This window comes from Triticum urartu, chromosome 7A (genome assembly GCF_056163025.1).
Source record: "Triticum urartu cultivar PI428250 chromosome 7A, HENAU_Tu73, whole genome shotgun sequence".
NCBI lineage: Eukaryota > Viridiplantae > Streptophyta > Magnoliopsida > Poales > Poaceae > Triticum > Triticum urartu.
In genome coordinates this window covers 48,688,299-48,712,869 of record NC_141879.1, presented here as the reverse complement: position 1 = coordinate 48,712,869, position 24,571 = coordinate 48,688,299, and the positions used below count along the sequence as shown (strand labels likewise).

General features: G+C 42.0%; 1 pseudogene across 1 annotated transcript in view; it reads left to right on the top strand.

Annotated features, from left to right (window-relative positions):
• Positions 1-24,571, top strand: part of LOC147957571 (uncharacterized) — a 36,699-nt pseudogene that overhangs the window by 6,521 nt on the left and 5,607 nt on the right. The gene's annotated exons all lie outside the window — the stretch shown is intronic.

The window sequence follows — 24,571 nt, the reverse complement described above, 5'->3', positions numbered from 1 at the left end:
ACTTCTAATGGACGAGTTGGTGAATAGTCTCCGCGGTTTATTTTCGCTGGTTTATTTCCGTCTCTCCTCCCACCACCCTCTCCCACCCTGGTCCATCGGTTTATTTTTCTCTCCACTCTTTATTACAACCAAAACTTTCCTAACGTATAACAAATCACGGATCTAACTTCCTTAAATTATGCAAATCAATCGATTCCTTTTATTGGTTCAATTTGTCTTAGGAAACAAATAACAGATTTTCAGAAAGCAAATAATACATTTTAATCTAACTTTCCTAACTTATCTAAATCAATCAATTTCTCTTATTAGTGAAATTTGTTTTAGGAAACAAATGAAGACACGTCACAACTTTCCTCCCAATAAATAGTTTCTTAACATTTGCAAACTTTCCTAATCAGACACGTCACAAACGGGCAGGTACTGATATCACGTTACCAAACAATAAAACCCCATTTTCATAGAAATCAGTTCAAAAATCCTAACTTTCCTAAATTTTTACCTTTCCTTGATAACAACCAATATTTCCTATATTTTCCACCTATTGAAGGAAATCACCCCTCCATCGATATTAGCATTTTTTGGAATGAGATCTCCGGGTTATGATTTTTTTTGCGATTCTTTCCAATTGTGACCTCTCCTTCCACTCCGGCTCCTTCTCGCATAAACACCTCCACCACAGCCAGGTGACACCATCCCAGACCTCCTGCCTCTCCACACCTTCTCCGCCACCTCCTTCTCGTACTCCATTAACAATCCCTCCGCCACATTTGTCCACGGCGGTGTCGAGGGCATGGCGCAGCAGCGTACCAGCGGTAGAGCAGCGCATAGCAGCAGGAAGCAGCACGCAGCAGGCGAGGCGAGCGGGCGACGGTGCAGGGCCGAGATGCGGTCCCGTGGCTGAGGGGGCGGCCGGCAGAAGATGGCCACGACTGGAGGCGGCGTGAGGTAGGGGCGTGATAGCGGGGCGACCGAAGGGATAGGCAGCACCAAACGGGGCGAGCGCAGCCAACGAGAGTGTGGCGCGCGGCCAGGGTGTGTGTCGCGCGGGGCACAGTGGTGCGGTGGCTGCGGCGAGCGCGACGGCAGCGGCGGGCGCGACCAACGCGGTGTAGCACGGGCGTGGGCATGGAGAGGGAGTGGCCCCGCGGGTGCAGAAGAAGAGCGGCAGGCTCGGGCATGGGTGTGCATAGGAGCGGGCATGTACCACGGGGTTAATCTGAGGAGCTCGGTGGCTACCCCTGCAATGGCCATGGCGGACGGCGGTTCTCGGCCACGGCGAAATACCTAACGAGAGCAAACGAGAGGGGAAACAGGGGAAAGGCAAGAGGAGATCATGGCGGTGTCAATGGCGCCCTAGGGGAAGACATGGGAGCTCGGGGCGGCGCGGATCGAACGGCAATGTCGTGGTGGCCCAAGGTTGAGGAAGACGACAGCGACGTCGATGCGGGGGTGATCTCGTTGGCACAGACGAAGTAACGAAGGCGTTCGGAGCTCCTCGACAAGCTCCTAGCCCGCAGGGAGGGCAGTGGCCGTGTGCACGGGGTCGGTCATGGTGGCCATGGCGTCTGATTTCGTCCAGATCGACGGGATCGAGCAAGTGAGGAGAAGTGGATTTGGGAGGGGGCGTCGAGGAGGAGTGAGGCCACGGGGGCAGGGAAGGCAGGGCGTCACCCTTATCCATTCCCCTTCGATGCCAGCGAGGTGGTCGGGCGGGAGCCCGGCTCTGTAGCGACGCGGCTCGGGGAACAGGAGAAGACGACCGCGTGGGGACTGGACCGCTGAGCCGGTTCGGTGGCAAGGCCCGAGGGGCAGGGCGAATCCCCTTTTACATCGTCCTTTTGGTTTTTCAATGTATTCTAATTTATTTCTCCTTTTTAACACCATTTTCTATTTATTCTTATCAACTAAATGATCTCTACTCCTAATGTCTCAGTTGGTAGTCTCCGTTCTGGGTTTATTTTCGTCCCACCTCCCCTGGTTTTTTTGTCCTCCCTCCCACCTCCCAATTTCTTGTAGGTGCTTCTCAAGCTAGAGGACAACATATTAGTCAAGACATTAGGGATCCTCATTGATGTTTTATCTCTCGTCTGCACTTATTTTGTTTGCTCCAATTCTAAATATTCTCACGAGTAGATGAGGTGTAAGCATGTGCAATGTAGTTCCTTTTTCTACATATGGTGATTGATTTGTTTTTTGGTAACCCAACTAACGGATGGTAATCAATCTTCAAATACCAAAACCAAATGTACAAGGCAACAATCAATTCACGTATCACAATCAGATTCTTCTTTAGTACCCAGCTTAACTCATGGATGGTAATCAATCTCCAAACAAAGGAAACAATCACCGTCGTTTACCTCTTGCCAATGTTACATAAAAATAACACTGAGAATTTAGATGTATTGTTTGTCATGGAGCTGTGGCTGGCCGATTACATGAAATTAATTCTCTCAGTTGTGGTGGCAAATATATTGTTATGCACTAGCGTGTGTGCGTGTGAAATAGATGGATTATGGTCCCGTATCCAATAAGATGGATATGTGTGTGTGTTAGAGAGAGAGAGAGGGGAGAGAGAGTGAGGAAGAGGGAGGGAGAGGGTGTGTGTGTGATAATTTGATGGTAAAAAAGATCGTCAACGTCATTTAATATGTATGAGAATATCAAATGTAATATTAACATAATTGATATTGAATTCTTAAAATTAATATGGCCCCGTTGCAACGCACGGACGTTCTTCTAGTTCCAGTAGTAATGATTTTATCATTAGACGCCACGGTATCTTGCTTCTTCTCCTTGTACACTTCCCCTGGCTTCCGCTTACAATTCGGTTGGCCTGCAGCCAGCCGCGTGCATATCAATGATCTAAATTTCAAAGACGTAGAACAAGTAGTAGTAGGTCAAGTAGAACAATGATCAATGATGTGTATGTACTTAAAAGCATTTCGGTTGTCACTGGTGCTAGCTGCTTCGTGGCACGCTTCACAAATTTTGGTCCACGGATCGATTAGAGTAGTCCTTCTGTGCGCTGATGGTCTGCTAGACCGGTTGATGCTCTCGGCTTGTTGCGGGGCAACCTGTTAAGGCCATGAGGCCACCAGAATAGATGGCGTGTGTGGATGCGCCAGTGCACTTCATCATACTTGTGTGCGATTGAGGTTGTCATGAAGATTGCTTTGAGTCGATCCATTGTATCTGTTTTGTTTTGTCAGACTCTATTTAATAATTTAATAAAAATAATTTTGTCAATCGATTGATGCAGAGGTTGGGGTAATCCTCATTTCCAAAAAAATAAAGGAAATTTCATTTAATCCTTGCATAAAGATGATACTACAGTACTGAGTGTGACCCGATCTCTACATAACTAGATACACAAAGTTCAAAAGTCTAAAACAATAAAAGGACACCGCGCATGGCGGGCGCCCCTATTTCTCGCGTTACACGAGAGGAGGGCGGACCGATCCTAGGATCAACTAGTTGCTTTCCCAGCGCTGCTAGCCACTGCGACAGACTCAACTTGTTGTACATTATGGAGAGCACGGCCTACTAGAAGGAAAAATGTGCTAGGATTTACCATGTTCACTTTCTTTTCCTGTTTTAACCTTTCTTTTTCCCTTTCTTTCCTTTCCTTCATTTCTACTCGTCTAATTCAACGTGCTTTTTTTCTATGTTTTTCTTTTTACTCAGTTTTCACATGCTTTTCCCCCGAATAATGGCGGTTAACAAACATTTTTTAATAGTTGTTCAACATATTCTTTCTTTTTCTTTTGTGTTTTTCTATGTTTGTTAACCGACATTATTCAGGTATTTGAACACAAAAGAAAAATAAAGAATATGTTCAACGAGTATTCAAAAATGTTGAACAAGAGTTTGAAAATGTTGAATACGTTTTAAAAATGTTGAACAAGTATTTGAAAAATGTTGGACAAGTATTAAAAAATGGTGAACGAGTATTAAAAAATGTTGAACGAGTATAGAAATATGTGGAACAAGTATTTGAAAATATGATGAATAACTATTAGAAATGTGGAACATGTATTTTAAAAAATCTTGACTAACTATTAAAATGTTGAACCTGTAAACAAAAAACAATTGACATGTAAAAAATTTAGAGTGAAACGGAAACAAACATAAGAAAACAGAAAAAGAAAGGAAAGAATTGAGAAGAAAAAAGAAAACCACAAAAAATGAAACCCAAAAGAAAAGGAGAAGAACAAAGAAAAGAATGAAAAAATAGGAGAAGAAAAAAGAAATGAAACAAAAGAAAACGAAAAATAATGAAACAAATCTGATAACAAAGAAGAAAGAATGATAAAAAGACGGAGAATAAAAAATGAAACAAAAGAAAAATAAAAAACTAAAAACTAAAAATGGAAGAAGCAAATGTACAAAGATTTAGAAAATTGAAACTATATTAAACCGGAGAATAATAATAAAAGAAAAAAAATAACACAAGAAAAATTATTACAACCAAAGAAACAAATACAAAAAACAGTGAAAACTCTTGGAGACACAAAAAAGAACTAAAAATCGAAAAGGAAGAAAACCGAATAGCGTAGAAGAAAATGGAGAAAGAAAAGAAAAATAGGGCGTGCCCAGCTATTTTATACCTCACGTAGGACGCGTCCAGCTATTGAACAAGATCTTGAGTGTAGCCTAGTTACGAGCACTGCACTACGCCCTGGAGACCTAGGATCGAATTCCAGGTTAACCCAATTACCTTCTTTCTATTTTTAACACTGCACACGCTTAACGGGCCGGCCCATTACAACGCGAGGGGGTGGAAAGCTTCAGCGAGGGCTTAATGCGATAAATAGTTCTCGCGGCGCATGGCACCCCCGGGAACGTTTTGGTTCGCTGTAGAAAAGAGCCCCAGACAAGCATTTTTGCCGGATAGGCCTTTTCCCGGCCTCCAGGCCCAATCGCCATTCCTTTTGTATACAGAAAATGAAAAAAATGATTTGTCATGATGTAGGTAAAAGAATAAAAAAGTATCAAAAAGTTGGCATCTTATACAAAAACAAATTTGCTATGTTGTACAGCATAAAAATGTCATATTAATTAAAAAGAAAACATACACTAATTTGCACACATTTTAGTTCACATGACAAGAATTCTGTGGCAAATTCATACATTTGCTACCAGAGGAGAAGAACAAAACTAAGACTTAGATCTAGAAAAACGACATGCATAGGAAAAATTGGAGAAACAACCGATCTTCCACTTGCTATGCACTTTTGAGAATGCCAACAAAGAATGCAAACTGATTGATTGTGTCACGGCATGCTTTAAAGAGAAACTTAAATATGAGACAGAACCATGATTTCATGGGCAATGCCAAATCTTCTGGGCATGTGATATATCAGAAGTACACGGCCCTTCCTTGTCGTCCCCTTGCGTGGTCCAACTCTATAAATTGCAAGACATAACGTTCCTCGTAGATCCTAGCATCAATCACTCTTTTTCTATACTACATGCCATGCAAGGCCAAACTCTTGTAGTAAGACCAAGAATGCGATTACGCCCATCCCATAAGAAAATTTATTGTTGTTCACTTCCGCTCATTAGCACCACACATTTTCTATTTGTCATGGTAACACATGAAATAGGTGGCAATCTGAAATGTTTTAAGAACACATGGGAATTGGAGACATCAGGAGAGAAGCAACCACTGATCGGCGAACCCAACAACCAAGAACATTCTGGTAGTCTCTACATAACCTGTCAGACATGCATCCTAGTAGCACTAGGTATAATGATATCTCTTCGAAGAGGACAGGGGTCTTGAACTTCACTCAGAAGGTTAACAAGTTCTAGAGGAGCCACACAACTCTTTGGTGCATTAATAGCCATTGCTCAGCCGCTCTCACCGATTGTAGCTCTTGGGAAGCCTCTCTCACCGACTGTAGCTCTTGGGCAGCAAAGCCATGCCTTTCCTTTGAGAGATTGCTCATGACCTTTCACATGGTTCAGGGTTCGTACCTTTGAATACTATAGGTTATGACTTTTCTTTTTCGCAAGTTCTAACTATGAATATAATTTTTTGCAAGCAATGCATCCAATATCGAAATTTAGAAAACATGGACGACTTACATAAAGGCCAGTGCTAGGCGATGATCTACCGGAGCCAGCTCTCAGCCAGTCCTCTTCTGGGCCATAGGATTGCTCGTCGTTGTACGTTTAGGATATGTCTTTGACTCGGTCAACTCGGTCTTCTTTTCTCGTCCACCTTAGCGCATTGCAAGGAAAAATTCGCCACACTCTTCGTCAGCAGCGTCGCTCCGCTCGCAAGAACGGGGGTGTCTACCCCCAAGATCGTAGCCTTGCAGTCGCAGCATCACTGTCGTCGTTCCCAGTATTTCTCCTCGTGTCGCAGTGCCAACGGTTGCTGGTTCCAGCACCCCAAATCGTTAGTTAATTAGAGGAAATTGATGTTTCCATTCCAGCAACCCTAGTTGCCAGTCACAGCGCCTGGCGACGCCGGTTACGATACCCAGAAACGCCGGTTCAAGCAAACGAATCAGCTCGCTGTCGCCGCCGTCATATCTCCTCTCCGCTAACTGGTTGGAACATCTATGCGGACGGGTCCCAACTCAACACCATGCCGCTCGAAGCAAGTAGTCATGCCGGATGCAGCAAAACGCGACACACGATCATCGCCATCGTAGCTTGCGGGCACCACAGATGCAACTCTTGCCGCTAGTCGTTGTCGGTTCTAGTACCAGGAGTTGCTGGCCCCAACACTGGACATTGCCGGTTACAACATCATCCACCGCTGTGCGCGCAATCACATCTATGCCAAGCGTAGGTTGTAGCTTTCGGGGTCGTCGGTCACAGCATCCAGGGTCACCAATTGCATCCATCCAGCAGCCGGCTGCAACTTACTCCGACGCGGTCGCGCACCATAGTGTTGAAGCATATGCCACCTAGTTACAACATCGATGACAATGACATCGTGCCTCGTGACAGTCGTAATAAGGCTTGCGGGTGGCGGCCATGCTGCTGCCGACCAATAGGAGGAGTGGCGACCATGTTGTCGGTAGCAGGGAGCGGGTAGGGTGTAATTCAACTTGAGAGAGAAATACTAGAAGGGAAATTGAAGGAATGAGAGAATGAGGTGTGAGGGGATACATTGTCGGTTGCGCGGTGCCCGCATAGGGGACGTGTGAAGGGATCGAGATGGACCTAGCTAGAGGGGGGTGAATAGGTACAATTACAAATTTTAATTCTTTACTTAGCAATTTTAGGCAATAATGCGGAATATGAAAGTGAGCCTAACAATTGCAAAGATGATACGAGAGCTAAACAAGGATAACAAGATTAGCTAGTAAATGGACACACAAGCACAATATAACTCAAGTAAAGACTAAGAGACAAATAACCACAAGTAGGCATCTAGGGTTAGGAATAACCACAACCCCGAGAGACGAGGATATGCCGATGTTCACTTCCTTGAAGGGAAGCTACGTCACCGTTTAGAGAGGTGGATGTTACCACGAAGGCACACCAACGCCACGAAGGCTCACCCTATTCTCTCTTTGAGATATCACCACGAAGGCGATTCCCAACCACTAGTGATAGACCTTGGGGTGGTCTCCAAACTCTCACAAACTTTCCGGGGGGTGATCACAATGGTTTGATTCCTCACTGGAAACCTCCTACCGCCTAGGAGTCTCCAACCTCCAAGAGTAATAAGATCCAAGGGGGGAAACTCAAGACTTGCTCAAATCACGATTTGGTTCAGTCACAAGAAGGAGAGGAAGTGGATCTTTCTGGAACAACTCTCAAAAACTCTCAAAGATCGACTCGGGATTTAGGATTTGGTGGCAGAGTAAGAGAGAGGGAGCACTAGTGTTCTTTCGTGTGTGTTTGAGTGTAGTGGTCAATTTTATCCCGAACGGGCTAAGAGCTATATATACCTCCACAGAGTTTACAGCCCTTTGGAGCATATGTTGACCTACCCGGATGATCTGGATGACAATCCGGATGATCTAGACATGGCCCAGATGATTTGGTTTGGAATCCAGATGATCTGGACACCTCATAAAATAAACGCAGTAGAAGGGGGTCCGGATGTTCGAGAGGAACACGGGATAACACTTGTGAGAAGAACTGCTGCGAGACGGCCGGACGATCCGGGCAAACGTCCGGATGATCTAGGCAAAGCAAGCCGGGAGAAGATTCAAGGACAGACTGCCACACAATCTCTTACATCGTTCACATGACAAAGCGACCCACATGCTGTGATCGTTCGTATGACAAAGCGAGCCACTAGCTAGTTCGCACATGGTAACAATCCAATTTTTTTGAGAAAGGTGTAACAGCCCCCGGGTGCCCGTACACCCTCATAAATGGTAAATTCATAAAAAAAATGACAAAAAATAAAAAACATCTAAAACTTTCAGGGATCAAAGATGATTAAAGATTTGATGTTCTTGCAAAGTTTCAGCAAGAAATAATCTTCATGGATCCTTCAAAAAAAATCGCTGCTAAAAAATATACATAAACTTTGAACAATGATTTTTTTTAAGGTGAGGGCTCCCCAAATGTTATTTTTAGCTAAAACTTTGCTAAATCATCAAATGTTTGATCAAGTTTGATGTCCCAATGTTTCAGATTTTTTTGATTTTTTTAATTTGTTTTAAAGTTACTGTTCATAGAGGGTGTAGGGGCACCCACGTGCTGAAAATCCTGTCTCTTTTTTCTTTTCTTTTTTGAAAGAATGGTAACAACCCAATTGATCCAAGTCCTAGATATAGAGAGATCAAAATGAAAGAACCCTGACGCCATTACACACGTCCATAAAAATATACAATGAACCGACCATTTTTCATACTTGGTGCATGACGACGGTATCGAAGCAATTGAGACCATCGAACGCAAGCTCATACCCAGCACACCGCTGTGTCGTCGTCTCTCTGTAGAATCTATGCTTCTTCCCGGCGTAAGCATCCTCGGCCTTCGGCGCATCAGCTGCCGGCTTCATCGAGCCACAGGAGACCAGCGGCTTGACCGCCATGGAGGATGTCATCATTGACATGCTGTATCCATCGAGGGGCGCCTCGCAGAAGACAAGCGCAATCAGAAACCTCTTCATGGCCATGGATCGTGTGGAAGCTCCGATCAGGCACCTGAGACCACCTGTTGCTGCTCGCTGAATCAAGATACCAAGAGGGCTTGCTCGATCAGATGCTAATAATTCCCTCTCCATGGCCTGGATGCAGATTTTATAGCCTTAGCCTCGCAGCATAGACCTGTGCGTGTTGGCCGCCGGATGAAACTCGGAAGCTGAGAGCGTGCCTGCAGGAGTTGGAATGGAAAGGATTGATGGCGACCGTGCCGTGGGGATTAATCGGATCCAGTGGTCAAACCTGCAGTCCGGCTGCCGCCGGCACGCGCGAACGCGGAAGCCACGCCAGCCGTGGTCTGACTGATTGCTCGGTCAACACTTCTCCCTATTCAACATCATAGTTATTGACCAGCAAATCTCGACTTTTCACTTTGCTTGTGAGATGATGACTCAACGAATGCTAACACAGAGTGCCTACAACAGTACACGATGTTTGATGAAACAGCTCTAATACCAATGTTAGAAATTTAGGGTTTGCGGTCTACCCCCTATTCCTCTGCGCTTATCGTGGTGCCGCTCACAATTTGCATCTCTGAGGCTAGGGGGTAGGGACCTTCTTATACTGCCTTTCCAAAGAGTCCACCTCTTATACAGATATAAGATTCCTAGTCTTTTCCACTAGTTTCCGGGATAGAGTCCAGATCAAATTACCAACCACGATCATATTTGTCTGTTAACGGATTCTACCCGTTATGTCCCCGGAGCACGCGCTTGTGAGCAACGCGCCATAATAGAGTGTAAATTTCTCTAGTTATGTAGATCAACATTAGGGCTGTAATCTAATTATACAATCTAGCTCCTTCCAATCACCAGTGTACCCGGGTAGTCTTTCCAATATAAATAGTATATTGTATTCCACTAATAATCGACCAGCTTCCTTAAGCATACAAAACTTAAGTACTTTCCAGCAGGTAATAATTCCATGATAATCATGTAAATTAATTTCATGCATAAGTACATATATATAAATTCCGTAATGAGGTATTCCAAATATTAGTAATTCCTAGTAATTTGAATATAGTTGCGGGACACATAATTCCAACATCTCCCACTTGTCCAAAACGATCATTCAAATATTCGCATCCATAGCCTTAACATGCTTACCAAATACCTCATGACTAATAGGCTTAGTCAAGAGGCCAGCAACCAAGTTAACACTACGTTGAAAATCCAAAGAAATATATAGCGATACCTTCCCTCGGTATGTTTCCTTGCTGTGACACTTAAGTTCACTAGAGACCTTTAGTTTCCGCCTAATTATTCCAGCATAGCTGTCCTTGGCGCCTCGAGTATTATTTCCTCAAGTGTAATTCCACCTTTATAGGCACCTTGAGTATTTTGCTTCCTCAAGTGAAATTCCGCATCAATTGTTTTCCGTCACATATATCAATAATATGATTAATTCCACATCGATTCAAGTATAAGATAACCATATTGAATAAATTTTCAAAACCACATAAATATCAAGTCCAATCAGTAAATGAAGTTCCATAATTAACCATGTGTTGAAAGAAATTCCTGACTTCGGTCAGTGAACCTGCACCATATTAGTACTACAAAAAAAAGAATATGCGTACCTGGACTTATTTCTCATCTTGTAGATAGAGTAATAGTTTCCTCAATGTGTTTACCTTTAATATAAATTTTAGAAAAAGTGACAGGTTGTGATGCACTTTCCACAATCTTAAATGATGTGTGAGATTCCCTTAGCTGCTCGTCTTTCCTTGAATGCATCATAAATTCCGGTAGCTAAGGTATGATAATATAATGAAGATACATATGAATTCCAGTACCATTTATTATTCAATTTTTCCTCAGGGGTTCAATACAATTCCTCACTGAGTATGATTCCCTTTATCAATGGTATTTTAACAGATTTGCAATTTTCCATAGAGAAACACTTCAAAATATTTTCTATGTATTTTAACTCGTAAAACATAGGATGTTTCAAATGTTCCTTTCATATGAAAGTTAAAAGATGACCAAGCTTTCACTTCCATCAATGTGAATTTGTAGATGACCGCCTTGCTTCATTTAGAAACCCATATGACCTGCTATTCCATTGATGTGAAGCTTGTAATAAGACCATATATTAATATACTCAATTAGCAAACCGTGTCTTTTTAGTTCCTCTTTCCCAAAATTCCAGGAAAGAGAGTTTCCACAAAGTATATTTCCCTTTGTGTAAAGAACTTAATAGAAAGCTTGACAATATAATATTCCAATGAGACAAATTTCCTCACAAATAAAAAAAACTTACAAAAAATGGGCTTGCGGTTATTTGGTATGATAATAAGTTCCCAAACTATATAATTCCTCATTGAGTTTACTCCTTCCCGCATTTCTTCCACCCATAGTTGACAATGATGTAAAAAAATTAAGCCTTCTTAGGAGTCTTCCTCTACTATTTATAGTGACTTCCCCAAAATCACATAACAATTATCCAGAGATTACATTCCAAGTTAATTCCTCCCACTTATCCTAAGCATGTCATGTTGGGAGTGTCACTTGTAGTTTCCTTGGGGTCGAGATTTTATTCCAGTATGATTGTCAATAATTCCACCCTTGATCATAAAAATGATTGTGTTCCTATTTTCCACCAGTATTGCTTATCCAGATAATTAAGGAAACACCCTTTGATCTACTAGAGTAACCATGAAACACCCTTAGGCTATATATATGGTAAACGGGTTCGACAGTGTGTCTTGCAATTAGTCTCTGCCCCACCTTATAACAAAATGATAAAATGATTCATTTACTCCAAGCATGTGTGTACGTGGATTTGCGGGATTTGGTTTTTTCTCTAGTAACTAGCATATTTGGTGAATATGTGAAGTCCTGCTACTACTAATAGAGAAGGAAAATCACCACTAAACCTCGTTTTGAGATAAAATGAAACCAATTTAGAAAAACTTGGCAAGCCCACAGTATATCACCACCCATTTCTTTTATAAGACAGTAGTGTGCGTGCGTTTGATGTGCTCGTGCTATGGGTATGCTTTTTTCGCAAGAATTTCAAAGTATATAGAAAACTCAGATTTGTTGAAAAGAAGTTCAAGAGCTATGTGCGGAGAAGTTCAAAAATTCTTGCGAAAGAGTTTCACCTTGTACTTCCATGTTTGGTTTTTTCTATATAAAAATTGAATACAATTATTTACTCGAAAATATAAAAAAGGTGAAGTTCATATTGAAATAACAGAGAAGTTTGGAGTTTATCAAAACCTAGGATTTATCTGTTCAAAAAATAAAAAAACACAACGCCATTTTTTGCACTTCTAAAAACAACTCATAAACGAAAAAAGGTTGCTAGTAGTTCAAGTGCTCTATGAGGAAAAGTTCAAAAAATTGTTGTGAGAGAGGTTCACCGTGTATTTAGATGTCCAAAATACATTAAAAATGTGTTTTTGTGTTTTGAAATAATTCTCTCAAACCAGAGAGAAGTTCAGAGTGATAACAACCAGAAGTTCACATACTACATGGTGTGTATTTCATATAAGAAAAATACAAAAAAATTCTAACAGAGTGAAGTTCAAACAGCATGCCCCAGAAGTTCAACTACTTCATATAGTGCAAAAAACAGCATGTTCAAAAACAAATTGAGGTTCAAACAGACATGCCTGAGAAGTTCAACTACTTCACGCACTGCAAAAAAACAGCACGTCAAAAACAGAGTGAGGTTCAAACAGACATGCTCGAGAAGTTCAACTACTTCATGCAGTGCGTTTCCGTTCGCGATGAAGGCAGAAATCATGATCTCGTCATTTTCTAATTTACTTCAAAACGTCGGGAATATCATTTGTGTAAGTTTAAGTCCTCAGTCAGAAAAAATGAAAAAAATTATTGTGAGAGAGGCTTGTACAAAAACAATATCATTTGTGTAACACTGACGAATGGATTAGAAAATTACAAACAAAAATACGTCACAGAAGTTCAACGTGAAAACAGCTGGAAGTTCAACTACTACGCTGAATGAATTTTAGATTAAAAACATTTAAAATCGTCGCGAGTATGAAAAGATGATCAACATGAGAAACTTGCGTGCTTACAACAGTTTTCCATCCGTATATCACCTGCTTAATTCCGGTGAATGGATGGAGAGTTACGAGAAGTGGATGGAGACCTACGAGCAAAAAAATCACGTGAAAAATAGAGTGAAGTTCAGGTACACGCGCCGAGAAGTGCAGGTTCTTCACGCGGTGCATTTTCGAAGAATCTGTTTCGCGATAAAGGCAGAACACATGATCCCGCCGTTTTCGAAATTACTTGAAAACGGCTAGGAATTAGAGAAAACCATCGTTTGCTCCATTCCAATATATTATTTGCCGTATTCCGTAGCTTTTCAACGGTATATTATTTGCCCCATCTCGATAAAGTTTGTAGAAATTACGGCAAAAATATGTTTTTAACCATTTTCAAAACTGACATAAAACCGTAGTTTGCTGCATTTGGACGCACGGTTAAAAAATTAGCTCAAAAATACGAACTCGGTGGAACTTGTACCATTTTCTAAATTACTTTTAAACCATTCAAAATCAGAAAAAACTTTTAACATAAAAAAGTAACGCATTTTCATAAGCTTTCCAACGCCATATTATTTTCCTCAATTGGATTAGCCGTTTAGAAATGGCGTCAAAAATACGAACTCGGGTGTTCGGTTTACGAAATTTTACGATTTTCCGAATTACTCTTTAACCGTAGGGAATTAGAGTAAACTTTCAACATGTGGAAGGAGCGGTTTTGCAGCAGCTTTCCAACGCCATATTATTTGCCTCATTCCGATAAACGGTTTAAAAATGCGATCGAAAATATGATTCACGTTTTTTGTATGACGAAAAAACGGTTTTCAAAACTGCTCTTAAACCGCTTACATTTTGCCAAAAATTTAACTTGGGTCATGATACTGATGTCCATAGCTATCCAACGGTATATCGCAATCCCATCTGGACACCTTTTAGCTGAAGTTCAACCTAGTACTCAGGGAAGGTCAGGCGCGTTATTCGGGAAGTTCATGTTGTGATCAGAATATTATTCTGATCCCGTGATCATATATATATATATATATAATATGTATACTAATAGTTGTTGGTGCTGCATAGGAAATTATTCCTTCTTTTAGGTATAAGGCAGCATAATATTATGTTGGGAACAAATATTAGAAAGATGACTAAAATCTAAAAGGGTTGAACAAAGTGATTGTAACACTCATGCGAGATCCTAATCACTACTTTATTTATGTTACTAGAAGAATGCCCGTGCATTACAACGGGATATAAATATTCTAATACGTTAGCTTGTGATTTACCTGTCAATATTAATGCGATTGTGTATGTTCATCAAATTCTGCCCGTGAATTCTTATATTTTGGTTAGAAGTTTGGTAAGTAAATAAAAATGGAATTGGTTTAGAAGGTAAGTAAATTAAGGTGATTGATTATCATATACAAGAAAGGTTGGACGAACGGGTGGTGGGAAGAAAGGTAAAATGAGAAACTTATGTTCTTTTTAAGTAGTATAGATATTTTGATTAGAAGTTTGGTAAGTAAAATAAATGGAATTGGTTCAGAAGGTAAGTAATTAAGACGATTGATTATCATATACATAGAAGGCTGGACGAAAGGGTGGCGAGAAGAAAGATGAAATGGGAATCTTACGATTCTTTTTAAGTAGTAGAGACTTAAAAAATAAGTAGTGTTCCTTTTCCTGCCAGGCATTACTCTTCGTCAACCGGTTCCACCCTCCCACTAGGGATGGCAATGGTTAGGATATGGGCGGGTACAACCTCCTTCTGCCCAAATTCATACCCACAGAAACTTTCTATACCCACCCACTTCAATACCCATGGGCATAAATTAACACCCGTGCCCATACCCATGGGTATCCTATACCCAATGGATACCCAGTGGGTAAAATGCATAATATTACATTTTTAAAAGGTAGAGAAATGAGTTTAAAAATCATGTGATGATGCGCAAGCAGTATAGCACACACACAGACTCCTCACGTGGGAGGCCTCTTGGAGGCATCAATGGAGTATGAGCAGCGGTTCGTGGGGATAGCTTGATCGTTAGAAAGTAGTCCAATAGAGAAGAGTCGATATTTCATATTTTTGAGGAGTCACATAGGCCGTAGGAGGAGTGGCGAGCAAATGATTACGGGCCTATGAGCTATGGACGGTTTAAGGAATATGAGATTTAGGGTTGGACCATAGGAGTTGTATGTTGACCCAGATGTCATAGGAACTATTTTTATTTTTTATCATTTTTTGGGTACCCATTGGGTTACCCATGGGCACAAGTTCATACCCATGCCCTACCCATATATTTAACGGGTATGGATACCCATTACCCGTGGGTACAAAATCTCTCCAAGTCATGCCCATGCCCATTGTTTTCGGGTAGGGTACCCATGGGCAAAACTGCCATCCCTACCTCCCACCACATCCTTCCATCGAGTTTTTTTTCTTCATCTAGGCATACATAGAAGGTTGGACGAAGGGGTGGTGAGAAGAAAGATGAAATGGGAGCCTTACGTTCTTTTTAAGTAGTAGAGACTTAAAAAATAAGTAGTGTTCCTTTTCCTACCAGGCATTACTCTTTGTCAACCGGTTCCACGCTCCCACCACATCCTTCCATCGAGTTTTTTTTCTTCATCTAGGAGGGTTTTCCCTATGATGTCAAATTTTACCGCATCTTCCAAGTACGTCGCACAATCACATTAATTTACTTACCTTTTGCAACAGTACATCAGTTTCATCTTAAATTTTTTTGAGAAAACTGTCGATCTATTCATCATTCCATGGCAGTACAAACAACATGGTCATAAAAAAATTACATCTATGTCCATAGACCACCTAACGACGACTACAAGCACTGGAGCGAGACGGAGGTGCGCCACCGTCATCGCCCCTTCCTCACCGGAGCCAGGCCAAACTTGTTGTACTAGACAGTCGGGAAGTCATCATGCTAAGGTCCTCCCAGGCCAGCACACGAGTCATTGCCAACAATGAGAAGTATATATTGAAAGGATCCAACATAGAGACACACGAACAAAGACTGGATCCAAGTAGGTCCATCAAAGATCAGCATCGACCGAATCCCATCTTCATTGAGCCGCCACCTCCTCATCTTTCTGTGTAGGACACAAACCCTAAAAGAACTCAGAAAAACACCTAAAAATGGAACAAGATCCCTCCAGCCGGCAAGGTTCTAGGTCCATCAAGCCTCCATGGCCCTACGGCCACCGGAGATGAAGCGGCCGGCGGCGGTCCTGGTGAGAGGCAAGGGAACCCTAAGTTTTTTTTCTTTGTTCATTCCACCTTAATTAACTTACCTTTTGCAATAACGCGGAATAAAGCCGCTCAATTCCATGCCATATATCCCCGCACCTTCCGGTACGCCGGTCAATTACATTAATTTACTTTCTTTGCATGAACCATGTACCGAATTATTCAGATAAAAAATCTTTTACCCCCTTGGCAATTCACATGCAGGTACCTAGTGATATTAAAATGTTGGAAAGTCTAGACGTTTTTTTTTCAAAAACATTAATCTCATTAGCTCTGATATCTGTTCTTCTCAACATGAGCCTAGATGAGTTAGTAGGTGCACTTTGTAGCTGCATCAAATTAATCAATTCTACTGAGATTTTAGAGTAAGTCATTTCAAATTAGTAGTGCAATTCAAAACATACACTATCTCGTTTTCTTACTGGTGACTATTACCAGGAACTCTGGGGTACAAAGATACAAGATATATCCCATTAGTTTAACTCTCAAAAACTACTTGGAATTCTAGAGGATGATTTTCCCATGGACCGTGATCGCAAATGAAAATTTGGAGAAAAAATGGATCTCCACTTGCTATGCACTTTCAACAACGCCGAAGAACGAAAATTGATCGATGGTGTCATGCCGGGACGTACTCCGTACTTCACTTCTGTACACAGGGTATGCTTTAAAGTGAAAATTAACTACAATTAACTAAAGATAAATCCATGCCTTTATGGGTAATGGCAATCTCCCATGCATGTGATCTATCATAAGTACATGGCCCCTTCTAGTTGTCTCCTTGCTTGGTCCAGCTATATAAATTGCGACTTTGCTAGGCACAACCTCGTAGCAACTAGCTAGCTACTATTTACTCCTTAAAGGACAAAAAAACTAGCACCAACTAATACATGGCCCCAAAGGTGAAACCCTTGTAGTAAGATCAAGACTCTAGCTGCGTCCATCCCATAAGAAAACACAATTTTATTCACGCTTGCTTGTTACCATCACACACATCTGATATGTGGCAATATGAAATGTATCAGGGACACGAGGGAATTGGATACATCGGAGGAGACACAACCATTGTCTGACGAATCCGGTGACCTAGTATCTTTGCATGTTCTCTACATAACCCCACAGACATACCTAATGGTAGCACTAGGTACACTGCCATGGCTTTTGACATGACATGGCCGATAACTTCACTGACAAGGTCAACCAATTCTCGAGGAGAAACAACAATCATTAGTACAGGAAAGAGTGGTTGCCCTGGCTTAGTCTTGCTCTTAGACTAGCCATAATGGAGAGTAACTTCAAAGAGTAACATACACATTATCTTCAGCTATCTTACTATCTTCATAGTGTGTAGGAACATAAGTGTGGTGTCATGCAAACCTCCATTTATTAGTTTATAGACTCATATTGTATTGGGGTATGTGATTTTGTAACTAGCTAAGTTACTCAATTTGTCTCTCTGCTCATTAAGTCAAAATCACATAAGCTATTTTGCTGAGCTGGAGTTTACGTTACTCCTAAAGTTACTCCCACTATGATTAGTCTTATGCACCGCTTCACGGTTGGTGTGATGAAGTCGCGCCTCTACTTCAAGAAAACGTGCCCATGATCTTCACGACAACGATGTGCTTAGTCACTTCGTTTAGGGCTTGGACATAGTATTTTGCAAGCAATGCGATCAATACTTACTGGAATTTTTAGAACATGGACGCCTTATGCAAATTAGGAAAGTGGCATGGAGGATTCAGATTTCCACCAATCAGTCAGTAAGAACAACAATTGTGCAGCCCTATTAAGAAAGTCGGGATGAAATTGTGCCAATCAATCCATTATTTAACACAAGCAAGTAGATCTTGTCTTTAAGGCCCATTTGTTAAAGCTCACTCAGCCGCCGTCTCCTCTAAAAAACAGCTTAGAGTTCCTCCGCCTTCCACCGGCGCCATCGCCGGTCCGCCTCGTCCCCGGTGGACTTAAGGTCATCCTCATGCGGGCGCAATCGATCCAGGTTGTTACCAGTGGGACGGCTATGTATTCAGATGTTCCTTTTTAAGTTTTGTTAGGGTTGTGACCTGCTCAGGAAGGAAAGACGACGGCCCTTCCTGAAAATGGAATAAGGTTCTCCCTGCTTAGCACCCATCCTGGTGGTGGCTCTAGTAACATCAATGAGTGTGTGGAGGTGTGTTTCCTACGGATCTGCCCTGATCTGGTCGTTATTCGTCTACGTTCGTATGTCTTGAGCTTGGATTCTACCGATCTACACTACTCTTCATCTTGACGATTGCAGATCTAGTGTCTTCGTCCTATAGGGCCTTATCACGATGACTTCCCGACTGTCTACTACAATAAGTTTTGCCCGGTTCCGGCGAGAGCGAGGCGATGACGACGGCATGCCTGCGACTCGTTTCAGTGCTTGTAGTCGTTGCTAGGCGGTCTATGCTAGATGTATTCTTTATAATTATAATGTTGGTTGTACTGTCATGATTGAAAATGAATAGATGAAAAGTTTTCCCCCAAAAAATAAAAAAACATGCAACCCTTCAAATATAATAAAAATTATTATTATTATGCAACCCTTTTTTCCCATGGTAATTGTGCAGCTCTCTTAAAGCATGCTCACCCAATATGTCCAAGCTAAGGACAACAATTTTAACCATGGGTATAATTATCCGCCGATACCGTACCCGCATGGATAGGGTATGGGCACAATTTTATAACCATTGGTAGTACCCGTACCCTACCCGTTAAGTCGTGGGTAGGGTAGTGTATAGCCTTGTACCCATGAATATACTCATATATTGACATGTGGACCTTACTCATGGAGCTCCAACATATGCGTAAGGGTCGGTAGCATCACAGGAGTTGGGTGACCCAACTATACTCCTATAATTAAGCATCACATCATCACACAAAATCCCCTGGTCTCTGTTAAATATATTTTTTGTCAAATGTGCTATCAATGAATGTAAAAATATAAACAACGTGTGTACTGTTTGATTTACCCGTGGGTAACCAATGGGTATGAATACTCGTCAGGTATGGGTACGGGTAAAGTTTAATACCCACGGGTACAGCTATGATGAAGTTAAAATTTAATTTGTATCCATTGACTATATAGGTATGAATATGGTATTGCTCTACCCTACCCATTACCAATGGGAAGGTAAAATTTAATTTGTATCCATTGACTACATAGGTATGAATATGGTATTGCTCTACCCTATCCATTACCATCCCTAGTCCAAACCCAGAATCCAACGGCGAAAGACGAAACCGAGCAGGGCCAAGAAAAGAAAAAATAAACTTAGATCGAATTCGCCAACAACCCCAGAGGACGCAAGCGAAATAGAAGAAGGAAAAAAAAATGGCATCGTCGGCCCGTGCAGCCGCCGCGAAATCGAGACATCAAGAGTGCTTGCTCGATCAGATGGCAAAACTTCCGCCTCTGTTTGTGCTCTGGTCGAAGGGAACACCCAGGCGGAGATTTTACAGGATAGCGGCACAGACCTGTGCGCATGCAAGAGTCGGACTCGAAAGGATTGATGGCGACCGTGCCGTGGGCGTTAATCAGATGGAGTGGTCAAAACCGGCAGTCCGGCTGCGACCGGCATGCGCGAACGCGGAATCCACGCCAGTCGTGGTCGCAGACTGAAGGCGGAATCCGAACCAGCCGAGAAATTTCCGATTTATCCATAATCGACCATTCTCTTTCGTTGTGAGAAAATGACTCAACGAAGCTAGGTAACACAGAGCGCCTACATCACTTGCACCACAGACAGCGAGAGCACGCACGTAGCCGGCTACAAGCAAGGGTGGGGAAAAGCACCACGCACGAGGCTGACTGCCAGAAAGGGCCGACTATGCGAGAGCGATGGCCGGCGCTCTGCTTCCTGTCTACATCGTTGAGAATGTATCCTGTGCACCGAGCGATCTGGTGCACCAGATGCTCCAATAGCTCGTGGGCCACTAGATGCAGAAGGAAGGGACCTGATCCATCTATGAGGGAGCCTGCTGGCACATTTACAAAACAACCCTTGTAGTTTGATGAAATCAGTGATGCATTCTCCTGAAGCCAACTCATCACTCTTCCTTGGCCATCTGCAAAACAACCCTTGTAGATTGAGTAAGATAATTTTTGTTCCGGTCGCTCGTTTCTCTACCTTTCCTCTATCACTCAACACGTCAGGAAGAAAAATCATGTTTACGAGAGCTTAAGACTAACTAATCTGCCATGTTCCAAAAAATCCTTCTAATTAAAACAGAAGTGTTCTTGCTCTACGTCGACGTTGTCGAACTCCTGTATCTGCAATTGTTCCTCCACACATACATTTATTTGAACATGTCCCACTGTGTACTGAAGCACTTAGAGTATGATAAGTAAACCACCACACGCATCTCTTCTGATCATCTGAAAGAGATACCACAACTTGCAGGAGGAATATATTCAACTTGAACACTAGCTTGGACAACAAGCAATTTTTTTCTACAGATGAGCATGTAGCTGAACATTCAGAGGGGACCTGAAAAACATGAACAACATCAGGTTTCAGATGTACATACAAAAATATAAACAAAACAATATATTGGACAAGATTCATGTCTGTATTGCTGAAACTTTCAGTAGTATTTATAAAAAAAACGTAAGATTATGTTTCATAGATCTTGGTTCTTACTTCCTACTCCTAAAACCCTTGTTGATTCATGATTAAAAGAAGCTTTTCGTGGTCCTTATCACACGATACTTAGTTATTCAGGAGCTGCACATATCAAAGGTGTTACTTTTTGGAGGATTGCAGCAAAATAAAATCTGGATCAGAAAAAACTAGTACTGCTTTCACAAATTTCAATTGGACTTCATAAGTGCACCTCCTATTTAAATTTATACAAACCAAGAATCAGAACAGCGAGCACATCATTTGTTTCTTTTACATTTAGGCCTCTTTTGGTTCATAGGATAGAATTATCGTAGGAATAGGAATTTTGTAGGAAATGAGATGACATGTATCCCAAATCCTATGAGTAGGAATAGGAAATGAGATGTCATTTGGTTGACACCAAAGGGATTTTTTCATTGAGTCTAGGCTCATTTTTATTTTCCTATGAAATGTGGAGGATAGGAACAATCTTATGTAGGAATAGGAATCTATTCCTATAAACCAAAGGGCTCTAAAGGAAAAAAATTCTATAAGAATCCTATCCTCTAGAATTCCTACGAAATTCCTCCAAACCAAAGGAGGCCTCAGACTATTGTGATAGAGGATAAGATTATACAGGTATACTGGTAGCTCATGCATCCTCAAACAATCACACAATTCCTATTTCCAATCAACAACATCATGCATTTAAGTCAACTGAAACAACATTAGTCACAGTATCTCCCAACAACTGATTCAGTGAATGGGGGAAACAGTGGTGATGGAACTTTAAGAATAGAATATGAACTTGACACATGGCTAAAGGAAGAAGCAAATACGCGCAAGATTCTTGAACTGCTGCAGATGTTTCCACTTGCTAAAGTATGGCGCAAGAATTTTTTACGAACTTGCTATAGTACAGAGCAAGAATTCCTCATGCTTCTGCGAAAAATATATATTAGGAAGAAAGAGAGAGAGAGAGAGAGAGAGAGGTGATTCCCCATTTTCTGTAACCTAGCTTAGCCTGGTCCAATGGTACAGGAAGGCGAAGGGAGAGAGACGAACTGGGTTGGGGCAATCGATTCACTAGATTTAGCTGCACCTCAGGGTCTATTTTGCAAATGTACCAGCAGGCTCACTTGTAGATGGATCAGGTCCCTTCCTTCCGCATCTACTGGCCGATGAGCTATCGGAGCATCTGGTGCACCAGATAGCTCGGTGCACTGCATACGTTCTCCTACATTGTTCATGCATTTCTTGGGTGCAGAATGTTTCAAGACCTAGACTAAATTGCCCATATGAGAAAAACTCGTGTTGAATTGACTAGAGTATTCTCTGAATTGACAGGTTAAGATGACTAGTTACTTAGGGCATTTCTAAATCATTCCCTAAAAATAGTAGATTATCGGATGGAGGAATATCTTCTCGATGCCTCCATTGTTGATTTGTGCCTTCTCGAGCTCGAACATTTCTTTCTTCTTCGATTCTAAAGAAGTAGACGTTGCTTCGCATCTAATCTTATCTCTAGTCTCATCTCTAGCTTCGATTCTAGCAACGGGTGCACGAACATCAATCAATTTTCGTGCTATCAATAGATCGATATATTCTTCTTCCCAATACCTAAACTTCCACACATCCTACACACAAATTTGACCAAACGATGAGCTACTGAAATTGCACTGAATCGGGTGAACAACCGAATGAAAACAAGCACATACCCCATCATTTGTGCACTTAGAAAACACCCATATGGGATGTTGTGGTGTGGTAGAAACTTGGCGCACCACCTGCCGCGGGCAGTCGTCGCACTGTATTACTGGCGACGGCGAGCCGACGAGCCGCTCGGCCAACACCAAGCCCGGGTGACGGTCGGGCATTCCTTTGTCGGCGAGCCGCCAATAAGAGAGACTCGAGTGGCTAGAGAGGAGCCGGTACCTGCATGCGGCCCAGAGGCGTTTTAAGGGCTCTCTAGTCTACTTCCTGGCCAATCCATGGCAAGGCGCAACCACCGATGACCAGATACGCCAAATCCGGTAGCGGCGGTAGCAGCCGCATGTCCACCAGTTCTTCGTCGGCGATAGGACGAAGAGGCAAAAATTGAAGTGGTAGAGGACAGTGGTGGAGCCTACGGAGTGTCCGCAGCGGCAAGCATGTACCGGTGGGGGGGTGGGAGGGGCGGCGCTGGCACATATGCGGCGCGGGAGGGAAAGGGGGAGGCTGTGGAGGAGAGCCGCAGCTTTTATTCGAGTGCTGAATGGTGGACTATATTTAGGGGGAAAGTTACGGCCGGAGTAAAAAAATTCACTCTCTTATAAGGATAAGGGACAGAGACTGAGGCAGACCCCCCCACCCCCTGTGAATGTTGGCGCACCAGAGCCACTAGATGCTCCAATAGCTCGTGGGCCACTAGATGCAGAAGGAAGGGACCTGATCCATCTATGAGGGAGCCTGCTGACACATTTGCAAAACAACCCTTGTAGTTTGATGAAATCAGTGATGCATTCTCCTGAAGCCAACTCATCACTCTTCCTTGGCCATTTGCAAAACAACCCTTGTAGATTGAGTAGGATAATTTTTGTTCCGGTCGCTCGCTTCTCTACCTTTCCTCTATCACTCAACACGTCAGGAAGAAAAATCATGTTTACGAGAGCTTAAGACTAACTAATCTGCCATGTTCCAAAAAATCCTTCTAATTAAAACAGAAGTGTTCTTGCTCTACGTCGACGTTGTCGAACTCCTGTATCTGCAATTGTTCCTCCACACATACATTTATTTGAACATGTCCCACTATGTACTGAAGCACTTAGAGTATGATAAGTAAACCACCACACGCATCTCTTCTGATCATCTGAAAGAGATACCACAACTTGCAGAAGGAGGAATATATTCAACTTGAACACTAGCTTGGACAACAAGCAATTTTTTTCTACAGATGAGCATGTAGCTGAACATTCAGAGGGGACCTGAAAAACATGAACAACATCAGGTTTCAGATGTACATACAAAATATAAACAAAGCAATATATTGGACAAGATTCATGTCTGTATTGCTGAAACTTTCAGTAGTATTTATAAAAAAAACGTAAGATTATGTTTCATAGATCTTGGTTCTTACTTCCTACTCCTAAAATCCTTGTTGATTCATGATTAAAAGAAGCTTTTCGTGGTCCTTATCATACGATACTTAGTTATTCAGGAGCTGCACATATCAAAGGTGTTACTTTTTGGAGGATTGCAGCAAAATAAAATCTGGATCAGAAACAACTAGTACTGCTTTCACAAATTTCAAATTGGACTCCTATTTAAATTTATACAAACCAAGAATCAGAACAGCGAGCACATCATTTGTTTCTTTTACATTCATGAGACTATTTTGATAGAGGATAAGATTATACAGGTATACTGGTAGCTCATGCATCCTCAAACAATCACACAATTCCTATTTTCAATCAACAACATCATGCATTTAAGTCAACTGAAACAACATTAGTCACAGTATCTCCCAACAACTGATTCAGTGAATGGGGGAAAC